Source organism: Eretmochelys imbricata, chromosome 6, assembly GCF_965152235.1.
Source record: "Eretmochelys imbricata isolate rEreImb1 chromosome 6, rEreImb1.hap1, whole genome shotgun sequence".
Classification (NCBI taxonomy): domain Eukaryota; kingdom Metazoa; phylum Chordata; order Testudines; family Cheloniidae; genus Eretmochelys; species Eretmochelys imbricata.
This window is the reverse complement of record NC_135577.1, coordinates 17,216,975-17,229,254: the sequence shown is the minus strand read 5'-3', so window position 1 is coordinate 17,229,254 and position 12,280 is coordinate 17,216,975.

The window sequence follows — 12,280 nt, the reverse complement described above, 5'->3', positions numbered from 1 at the left end:
GACGCTATGCCTGTCTCCGAGGACTGCAGTACAAGCATCCCTTGATGTCATGGTCATGGCCGCTCACACGACGGCTACAGCTATAGTCATGAGACTGGCATCCTGGTTACAATCCTCCGGAATCCCCAAGTACCTCCAGATTAAAGACCTTCCCTTTGACAGAGAAAAATTATTTTCCGCAAAGACTGTCGAAGTCCTACACTCAGTGAAGGACTCTCGAACAACGCTCCGAACTGTGGGCATAGATATACCCCCAATAGACCTAGGAGATACCAACCTTATAACCGAAAGAGGGACACATTGGTTCACAGACAACAGAGACCTTTCGAGAATTCACGCCAAAGACATCGTCCCCAGAGATGCTGACCACCTCAGTCCCAGTCAACTGCATCATACGCACCACCGGCCAAGATGCAATTTTGAAGATTTGATCAAGGGTCTGATCGACCTCCCACGGCAGTCAGCACATATTACACAACCTATCCAGATGTTTGGCCTCTGACTACGGCCATTTTATCGAGCGTGGGCATCCATCACCACAGATCACTGGGTACTAGAGAGAGTACGATCTGATTACACCATCTCTTTTGTCTCCATCCCACCTACTCATCCCTCTTCAGGGACCCTTCTCACGAGCATCTTTTTCAGCAAGAGGTAATCCATCTTGTACAGCTAGGTGCTGTGGAACACATTCCAGGACACACAGTGGGAAGGGGTTCTACTCCCATTACTTCTTGACCCAAAAGAAAAATGGAGGATGGAGACCCGTTCTTGATCTCAGGAAACGCAACAAAGGTATCTGTACCCACAGATTCAAAATGGTCACCCTGTACACTATCATCCCTACGCTGGACAAGGGGGACTGGTTCTCAGCTCTGGACCTACAAAATGTGTATTTTCACATTACCATCCATCTACTCTAACTCCAGTACAACAATTGACTTCATAGGAGCGCACCTGGACTCAGTGGAGGCCAAAGCATCATTGCCAATGCTTTGATTCACAGCAATGACCTCCCTCATATCAGTGGTCTCAGACAGCCCGTGGGTGTCTACATGCACCTGCCTACAACTCTTGGGATGTATGGCGGCCACCACTTTCATTGTAACACACACCAGACTACACATGTGCTGCCTCCAAGGACAGCTGAGCTTGGTATACATCCCACGGAAGCACATTCTAAACAAAAGACTCACACCAACCCCAGAGGTCACTACGATGGTGGACAAACCCAATAAACCTTTGCTCAGGCATCCCGTTTCAATAAGATCCACCACCCATACAAATCACAACAGCTGCTTCACTGATCTGATGAGGAGCTCACCTGAACCAACATACAATCCAAGGCAAATGGTCCCCCACAGAAACACACTTACACATTAATCTGCTTGAATCACACATGGTCCGCAACACCTGCCTACATTTTCTCCCTATTATACATGGAAAAACGACAAGCGTCCTGATGGACAACATTGCATGTATGTTATATATAAACTGACATGGTGGAGCACGATCCCACTCCTTATGCACCAAGGCCTTAAAACTATGGAACTAGTTCATAAAAAAAACCACCACTATTACCGCAGCATACTTCCCAGGTCAACTGAACATAATGGTGGACACATTAAACAGACTGTTTGTTTCCCCAAGAACACAAATGGGAAATGAACAACGAAATATTACAACACATTTCATGTGTGGGATCCCCACACATAGATCTGTTCCCGACATTAGTAAACACAAAGTGCCCAAAGTTTTGCTCACAGGCAGGACTGGGAGCATGAGTCCTAGGAGATGCCTTTCTCATCAAATGGAATGCTCCCCTCCTATATGCATACCCACTGATACCTCTGATCTCCAGGGTAATACACAAAATATGAACCAAGAGGGCCAAATTAATCCTCCTTGTAATCCTTCTCTCTCAGAATGACACTCAAGTCCTCCATCCGGACCCGGAGAGACTTCAGCTGAAGGCATGGCTCCAATGCGATGAACTAACCTGCTCAGAACAAGTAAAACAAGTGTTAATAAACAGCAGGAAACATAGCACACATACTACTTACCTCCAAAAATGGAAAAGATTCTTCTTATGGTGCCAGACCAAACAAATATCTGCAAGACAGGCACCGCTTCCACTAATACTGGAATACTTATTATCCCTAAAGAACTCAGGACTTGCTATGAGATTGCTTAAAGTTCATCTTGCTGCCATCACAGCCTTCCATCAAGAGGTAGACGGGACCTCAATATTTTCTCATTTCTAAACTATTTGTAACAGACATACAGAACATGTACCCAGACATCCAAGAACTCACACCAGCATGGGACTTAAACCTTGTGCTCCAAAGGCTAACCAGAGCCCCATTCAAACCTTTAGCCACATATCCATTACTTCATTTATCTATGAAAGTGGCATTTCTGGTTGCTATTACATCAGCATGGACAGTCAGCAAGATAGAGGTTCTCATGTCTCACTCCCCATACGCCATATTCTTCAAGGATAAAGTAATACTTAGAACACACCCTAAATTTTGCCAAAATTTCCGTATTCATTCCACCTAAACCAACCAATCCATGTATGTGCGTTTCATCCAGACCCACACACTAACACGTATGAGGCGACCCTGCACATGTTGGATGCGCGCTGTGTCTTAGCTTTTCACCTGGACAGAACAAAACCCTTCTGAAAATCACCCCGCCCTTTGTGTCAACAACAGAATGGTCTAAGGGCTCTACCATATCCATGCAAAGATTACCTAAATGGATATCTAGCTGTATCTACATGTGCTATTCACTATACAACACTGAAGCCCTGCCAGGCATCAAAACCCAGTCAACAAGAGCTTTATTTACCTCCATAGCATTCCTACACAACATTTCCATTCTAGACGTATGCAGGGCGGCCACCCAGGCCTCCAAACACACATTCACAAACCACTATGTGTTAATCTCGGTTCAAGCTCAGACACAAGACGAGGCCTCATGGTACTAGCCTCAGCAATGAACCTCAATCCGAAGTCCCTTCCATCCTTGTGAGGGCACTGCTCTACATTCACCTGAAGTGGAGCACCCATAGGGACAGCACTTGAAGAAGAAGAAGAGGAGACAATTACTTACCCTGTGCAGTAACTGAGGTTCTTCGAGATGTGTGTCCTTGTGGGTGCTCCATTACCCACCCTCCTCCCCTCTACTTTGGAGTTTGCTTTAAGGACTCTACAGTAGAGAAGGAACTGAGGGGGTCAGGATGCACGAGCACTAGATGACGTGCCAGTGGCACTGCGAGATGGCTGTTGTGCATTCACGCCCTGACCAGGCATGGCTACCAAAAATCTCCAATCTGGGTCCTGGGACACAACGCCTGAAGTGAAGCACCCACAGGGATACACATCTCAAAGAACTTCAGTTACTGCACAGAGTGAATAACCTTCTCTTCAGGCAGAAAATGAGAATTCTTACCCCCTCTCCCACACACACTTTTAATATTGTATTGCAATATACAAGGAAATATACCACCACCACCAAAGACATATGATGGATCTAAATTGACGTGTTTGTGGAGGACAAGCATACAATATATTGCATAAAATTGTAATTCGTAGTGTATGTAACTTGTAGTAGCAATAAATAACCATTCTTTGCTGTGTGTTAGTTTGATACTGTTTTGAATCTATAATGATTGCAGGGTAATTATATACTGAAAACAACTGAACTAGTTAAGGATGCCATGAAGTGGGGAAAATGGGCTTGTAGCTTTTTATTTCAGAATTTATAATGGAAAAAAATAGCAAAATATTATAAGCTATCACCTATCCCTACTTTAAAGAGCTACCCTAGTCTGTTAAGCTACAACATAAAACAAGCGTTAATATTTCTGGCCTACTACAATCAGGCTTTTATATTGCACCCCTATTAACTCTAGCAGAAACTGAAATCTAGCAGAAGAGCAGATCTACTCAATTTCATGCACCTCCTATGAACCTTGCACTGATACATGCAAGCCACCAGAGCCGGTGCTAGTCCATTGGGAACGCTAAGCAGGAATAATGGGGGATCAGTGGTCCTAACTGCAGTATCTCCACAATGTGGGGCCCTCTTGAGCTGTGTGGGGGCCTTAAGAAATTGCTTAGTTAGTCTTCTTATGCCTAGCACTGTCACTCCAACCCAGCCTCTTAATTTGCATAGACCTATCTGATTGTCCCACATTCAGGTTGAATAGCCTGCATATACAGCTCAGAGGCACCAGAGGCCACTGTGGTGCCTGCAGTCCTACAGCATCTGTCTCACTGCTCCCTCTGCTGGATCTGTGCAGGGGTAGAGCAGTGGGGAGAACCAAGCAAGCCTCAGCAAGTGAAGGGGGGTCCAGGGGACCCAGCCACCCCAGACCCCCTCCAGCTTCCTCAATATCCCCCCTCCAGTCACCCAATGTTCCCCTACACACACACGCATCTCCCTCAAATTCTCCCCCCACAAATCTAAGTACACCCTCAGTTTTTCCAAACCTCCAACCTCACAAACCCAACTTCTCGTAGCTCACCCCCAGCTTCCCCCTGCCACTTCCACCTACCCAGCCTTCTAGTTTCTGTCCAGACAATCCCACAAAATTAGCTTTCCCAGACATTTTTGAGCACCTACACAGCTGCCAAGTTTTGTGCAGCCCTCTTTGGCCTGCATAATTGTACAATCAGCCTTTTAACAATCTTCCCTTTCCCAGAGACAGAAAATAATTACACTTAAAGCGACAGTGTCTTTAAAACATTCCTTTGCCCCATATACACTGTGACGGGTTCAATCACAGAAACTCCCTTGGGGCTGCCAACTGATGTGCCAAGACTACTACTGCCCCTGCTTTCCCTGTCAGCTTGGGACTCCAGAGCCCTACCTTGTTGTGCCAGACATGCTTGACGGCCACAAACACAGACCCAGGTCTGAACCCAGTCCCACAACCTGCAAGCTTAACTGAAAGCAGCAGATGCCCAACTCCCAGTGGGGTCCAAATCCCAAATAAATCTGTTTTACCCAGTATAAAGCTTATACAGGTTAAACTCATAAATTATTCGCCCTCTATAACACTGATAGAGAGATATGCACAGCTGTTCCCCCCCCCCCCGGTATTAATACATACTGTGGGTTAAATAATAAGTAAAAAGTGATTTTATTAAATACAGAAAGTAGGATTTAAGTGGTTCCAAGTAATAGCAGGCAGAACAAAGTAAATTACAAAATAAAATAAAACACACAAGTCTATGCCTAATACAGTAAGAAAACTGAAAACAGATAAAACCTTACCCTCAGAGGTATTCCAGTAAGCTTCCTTTTACAGACTAGTCTCCTTCTAGTCTGGGTCCAGCAATCACTCACACCCCCTGTGTTTACTGTCCTTTGTTCCAGTTTCTTTCAGGTATCCTTTGGGGTGGAGAGGCTGTCTCTTAAGCCAGCTGAAGTCAAAATGGAGGGGTCTTCCACAGGCTTAAATAGACTTTCTCTTGTGGGTGGAGACCCCCTCCTCTCTCCTATGCAAAGTCCAGCTCCAAGATGGAGCTTGGGAGTCACCTGGGCAAGTCACATGTCCATGCACGACTCAGGTTTTTACAGGCAGCAGCCATTGCCCACATGCTATCTTGAATGTCTGCAGGAAGACTTCTTATGTGGAGTGGAGCCTTCCAAGTTCCATTGTTCATTAAGTGTTTCTTGATTGGGCACTTAATTTGCACATTCCTTTCTCAAGAAGCTGACCAAATGCTTTACTAAGGCTACTTAAAATTCAAGCAAGTACACAGCCAATATTCATAACTTTGGGTACAAAAATGATACATGCATACAAATAAGATGAATAGATTCAATAGATCATAACCTTTACAGAGATATGTTACGTGGCATATGTAGCATAAAAATATTCCAGTTGTGTCATATATACATTCATAAGCATATTTCCATAAAGCTTATGGGGTGCACCGTCACATACTTGCCACAGGGCCAGGCTTGTCTGTTTCAGATTTACTTCCATATACATGAAGTATCTGCTGGCCAACAATATGAAAAACATTCTGGTTTATTCATTCAAATTCTCTCTCTCTCTCTCTCTCCCCCCCGCCCCCACCTCCTTCCAGGCAGTGACTTGCATTTCCTTTCATGGCATTACTAGTCCCAGCTGGGTGGTTCTTGGATCACACTAGTTGCAGACATTTAAACTCCAAATAAATAATACCAAACTAGCTAGCCATGCCTCCCACACTGAAATTTTAACAGCTTCCAGTGACTTTAAAGTACATAACAAGGGTTGTTTTGCACAGTTCTGCATCAGTGATCCTTTATTAAATCACCCCTCCATGGACAACTAGAAGCTTTTACTCTTGTTTTTAATTCAGACCAAGCCACCATTCAAGACTTGACAGCTCACCTAAATGGCTAAATTGCAGATTAAGGTACGCATGGTACTTTAAAATTAATTCTTTCACTTCTGATATAACCTCAAACTCAAGGCAGTGAAATAAATGCCAGACAAAACAGAAACTGTTACCCAGCCACCAATAATGAAAACCTGCATGGCTGGCACAGTACAAGTTGGTGGAGTTGTTGGCAAAAGCTCAACTTCACTGGGCAGTGAGAGGTTACAGTGGTGTAACCAGCCTTATGGTGAATAAGTTTAGCAATGAAATAAATCTGTTCTTTAGCCATAAAATCATTGTGCAACAAGAACTACAAAAAATACCCTCCAAAGCCTCAGGGCTGAAAGCATGATTTGGGTGAAACAGAGAATTTATACAGATGTGGAAGTGTAGTCGGAATTTGTCCCTCAGGGAAATAAGGGCTCCACAGTTCTGCCCCGTTCAGTGATCCCTAGAACTGAAATTGCTGACAAGGTCTAAATACTAAGCCTTGGATCTGCTTTGGGACAGCATTTTCAGTGAAAGCACCAACTCAGCCTGCACGAGCAGTGAGATTCCCCCAATAACTGCTGAAATCCCTGAGAGCTATATTAAGTGGTGGGACCTCAAGACATTGCAGAGGTTGCAGTAGAGAGGCTGGTGGCAGCAGAAAAGTGACGGCACAAGCAGCCACTGGCAGCAGAGTGAACGACGGCACAGTGGCCGGCGGCAGAGTGAATGATTGCACGGCAACAGGCAGCGACGCAGAGTAAACAGCGTGGCAGCAGCATCTGAGGCATTGCTTGATGCCTTGCTCCCCTTCCCCACTCCTTCTGCTCCTCAATGGGAGGTGAACACACATGAATGCACTTCTGAATTCTGGGTCTTGGCTGACCAAGGACAGCAAGTGTGAGTGGGGTGCGGTGGAGGAGCAGGGAGTGGCATGTTAAAGGAACATTTGTTTGTCAGACTTTCACACCACAAGGTGAGAAACTGAGGCAAAGGACACTGCTCAACGTACTCTGGGGTAGGTGTTTTACACATGGTCATATGCTTTTGAATCATGGTTGTGGTGTTTTCCCAAGTCAGGTTATTTTCCCTTTTTTATTAAAAGTTTTCTTTGCTATACAGGGCCGCAGTGCTTGCGAGAGGGGAAGCATTGCTTCTTAGAGGTGCCCAGAGGTGGTGGTCAGTTTTCCCAGGTTATGGGGTGGAGGCTTGAGCCGGTTCTGTATTGTATTGCTAAGTAGATACTGAACCCAGCCCTGTTGCTGCCAACGCCACCTGGCAGAAGGGCTACATAGAGAAAGGACAGACGATTAGGGACAGGGATTAAACATGAGGGATTTTTTTAACCTATTTGCTCCATTTTTAGTTTGAAAACTTTTCTATTTGATCCTTTCCCCTTCTTATTTTGAGCTCACCCCTTTTATTTTCCATTTTGACCAAATGTAACTTCCTGCCATGTCCCTGGCTTTAATCTTCCCATCCCCTTTTTAGTTTCTTCTCTTCCTGGCCCACGAGACATTGCATCACCAGCTGCATAATGCAAAGACAGAGATTAACTCGATAGTGAATCCCATGTAAATGTCAGTAATAAGGCAATTGCTGGGACAGCAAGTTTGAGAAAATGGCCCCTCCTCCTGCTGGTAAGTCATTGCTCCTACCTCCTGCAGCCACTCTCCTGGAGAAGGAAGGGAAGGTTGGGGTCCTAGATTCAACTACCTAAGAATACTTAGGGAGACCAGTTTGAGAATTCTTGAGCTGTACAGCCATATGGAGGGATTCAATCAACAGGAGAGTAAAAATTTAGGGGTGGCAGGCAACAAGTCTCCCTCAGCCCCCAGTGCTCATGCCTACACCTAACTTTCCCTTACTCCTAACTCTGTGCCTTCTTTAACTCTGCCCCTTATGGTTAGAACAGCCTTCCAGTCAATCTCTATCCAACGCCATCCCTCTGTGATTGTTTCTGAATAGTCCATGCTATTTCTTGCATTAGTATTAATCAGCCTGGATAAATCAGAAATAGCACAAAATAGAAAAGAAAATATTCACCAGTGCTTGTTCTCTGAGGTGATTACAGATATAGAAGCCAGGGGAGGGAGGATGGATCTTCCCTCTACCACAACCCAAGAAATCAGGTCAAGTCAGGGGCTACTACTGACCACACTTTATGTTTTAGGTTATGGAGACCCCTTTTAGATTTATTTTGTGCAAGTTAGACGTCGGCTGGACTATTGAAAGCTAGGTGAGCCCATTTTGTAAGACACTTTGTAAGGCTCAGGCAAGCTGAGACAGTCCTATTGTTCTTGTATTATTGAAAAGGATAAACAGGAGCATCCCCTTTACTGTCCGTATGCTTTACATTATTTTGCATATCTCTATTATGTTTTCTTTTACTGAACTCTTCTCTCAACTAAATGGATCCAATCTTTTCATGTCCCCTCATATGGAAATCTCTCCACTCTTCCAAATATTCTCATCCCCTGTTTCTGAACTCCTATTTCTGTTATATCGTTTTTGAGATACGGTGCCAGAATGGAACACAGTATTCCAAGAAGGGTGATCCGTTGATTTATATAACAACATTATATAAACAGCAAGATTAAAACCAAATAAAAAGGCTATTCATCTCAATGGAAACGTAATCTTTGCAAGTGGCAGAGAGAGGCTTCCACATTAGATCTATAACAAAAACATTGTTTATATAATTGTGAGTTTCCTAAGAGATTGAAAGCATTTAATATCCAAAGTTCTGATCCGGGGCACCAGAATAGGGGGGCCAGAAGACCATGCCCCCTTTTTACTGGCCATAAGGGTGAGCAATGGGGAGGAGGGGGCAGAGAAGAGCGAATTGGGGGTGGGATCTTGAGGGGTAGAGGTGACACAGGAGTGGGGCTGCAGGGGAAGAAGCGGTGTGGGGGTGGAGGCTCAGAGGGGGATGGGCAACACGAGGGCTGGTGCTTGGGGAGAAGGAGCGGGGCAGGAGCGGGACCTTGGGAGGTAGGATGGCCAACCCTCCTGGATTGCCTTGGAGTCTCCAGGAATTAAAGATTATGTCATGTGATGAAACCTTCAGGAATACATCCAAGCAAAGTTGGGAACCCTAGGGGGGCGGCACAACGGGGGTAGGACCACAGTTCGGGCACCTGTGGCCCCTCTCCCCCACTTTCAGGGCACTTCTGCCACTCCTGGTTCTGATCAAGATAAGGAAAGGCAAGGCCAGGGCTATCCTACTAGTCCCGATGTGGCCAAGACAGACATAGTTCCCTTACCTAATTTAGCTGGCTGTTTGCCCTCTGATCACTTTCCAGACCATCCCTCATCTTCTCTCTCAAGAAGCCAGGCAAACCCTTCCCCCGCAGTCTCTGCGTTCTGGCTACGTGGCTGATCTCTTGAGATCAGAAGGACCATTTGTTTGATGAAATTGGTTTTCAGTAATCACTCATCATAGAGTCCAGTGTCTGGGCGGTGAAGGAAGGGCTGGAATGCCTAAGGACAGTGCATTTTTGACTTCTTGTTAACCAATGTGGTGAGACAGAAGTTTACTTTTGTTACTGGCTTCATATAATCTAATGAGTCTAAACTAAATCTAAACACAACCAGTTGGGTGTGTTTGCCCTATTTCTCAGCAGTTTATCCTGAATTTGGCATCCTCAGCTGTGACCCACTGAGGCATGGTGTTAGGAGGGCTTTGGCCTTTTAACTTGAGAGGACTAAATCTTTTAGAAAGTCTTTCAAATTCTTTCTCTATTGTGGACAGATCTAAAGGGTCGGCCATCTCCAAGCAGAGACTCTAGGTAGATATAGGGCTGCATTAATTGTTGCTATCAATCTCAGGGTCTCCAACTTCCTTCAGGTGTACAAATGCACTCAACGAGATCTTTCTACTTGAATAGCCTTTCTGAAAAATGTTCCCGTTACTGAAATGTATAGGTCCAGGACTTGGACCTCTATATGTATCTTTTTCTGAACATTATGCAGTAACCCAGATCTCAGCTTCCCATGCTACGTTTGGCTCTGCTGTGTTATCTTCAGTTTTGGACTCGACTCCAAAGCTCCCTCCTCCTCAGTGGAAACCGCTCGGTAGTCACCCAGAGTGGAGCATCCATAGTGTCACTACTCGAAGAAAAAGAGGTTACTTGCCCTGTGCAGTATCTGCGGTTCTTCGAAAAGTGTGTCCTTATGGGTGCTCCACTACCCTCCCTCCTTCCCCTCTGCTCTGCTCTGCTATAGAACTTCATGGCAGAGAAGGAACTGAGGGTGGATTTACTACAGCGATGGAAGAACTCCTTCTGTTGCTGTGTGAGGCCATGGCTATACTACCGCTTATGCCGGCAAAGCGTATGTCACTCAGGGGTGAGAAGAAAAACACCCCTCCTGAGCGATATAAGTTTCACCGGCATAAGCACCAGTGTGCACAGCGCTATGTCAGCAGGAGAGCCTCTCCCGCCGACATAGGTTCTGCCCCTCCTTGAGGTGGTTTTATTATGTCGACAGGCGAGCTCTCTCTCATTAGCATAGAGCGGCTACACAAGGAATCTTACAGCAGCACAGCTGCAAGCTGTGCCGCTGTAAGCTCACTAGTGTAGACCTAGCCTAAATGTCTATGCTACATTGCTAGAGTAGATACACCTGCTGCCTAGACTGCAAAGTTTCACTGGCATAGCTATGTCAGCTGGGAATGTGGGGGTGGGGGGGAAAGCACACTGTTTGCAAATGTAGCTATGCTGGCAATACCCCCAGTACGGGTGCAACTCGGCAAAGCTAATGTCTTCCAGGGAGGTGGTTTAGCTACGCCTGCGGAAAAACTCCTGCTGTGTCTCCACTAGGGGGCTCAGCCAGGATAGCTAATCCAGCAATGCATGTGTAGTGTAGACAAGCCCTGATAATAGTATTTCACTGTGCTCTAATAACACTTTCCTTCTGTAACCCTTCCTTGCTTTAGGACCTGTGGTGTGATCTGGGATATTGATTTCTTCTCTTTGTTATGGAGAGCACTGTTTGCCATTCTAACAGTGAGTGAGACAATGGGTAGCTGTAGAGATTAGGGAAGGACCAATGGAGTTTAAAAACAGAGGGAATATAAATAAACCATCTCCCTTGTGGCTAGAGGTGGGAGCCATTTAAAAATAATAATTAAAAACCTCTTCCTGTTAAAGTGCCAAGTTTGAAAATGGACTGGGGCCGTGGGACCTGCTCCCCCAAAGTAACTCACTGATGGTGAGACTAGTGGTCTTGGGGGAGCAGAGCATATGTAAGGGAAGAGGCATGTCATGGGCAGCACCTGGTGTATTCAGCATCCAAAGGGCTCCCGAGAGGGTGTGAACCAATGACTGCCAGAAGTGTGTGTGGGAGGGGAATTGAAGATGTCAGGTTGTTCCCTTGTGGGGAGGCTGGTCAAAGTCACTTTGAATTCTTATCCTATCCTCAACAGTGCTAGCAACCCCTCCCAGCTTGGTGTCCTCTGCACATTTTGTAAGCAGACTCTCCACCCCATGATCCATGTCACCAAGGAAAATACTGAATCGTACCCAGACCCAGGACAGACCCCTGGGGGACCTCACTACAGGTGTCCCCCCACTTTGACAGCAAACCATTGTTAACTACTCTGGAATACAGTCTTTCAACCAGTAGGGCACCCATCTTTTGATAACTCCCTCTATGCCTCATTTCCCTAGTTTGTTTATGGGAATGTCATATGGGACTGTGTCAAAAATCTTACTAGAATCAAGCTACAACATATCTACACCTTCCCCCCATCCGCTAGGCCAGTAACCCTGTCAAAGAAAGGAAATTAGGCTGGTTTGGCATGATTTCTTTTGACAAATCCATGTTAGTTATTATTTATAGCCCCATTGTCCTCTAGGTGCTTACAGATTTATTGCTTAATAATTTGTTCACCTCTGTTTTTA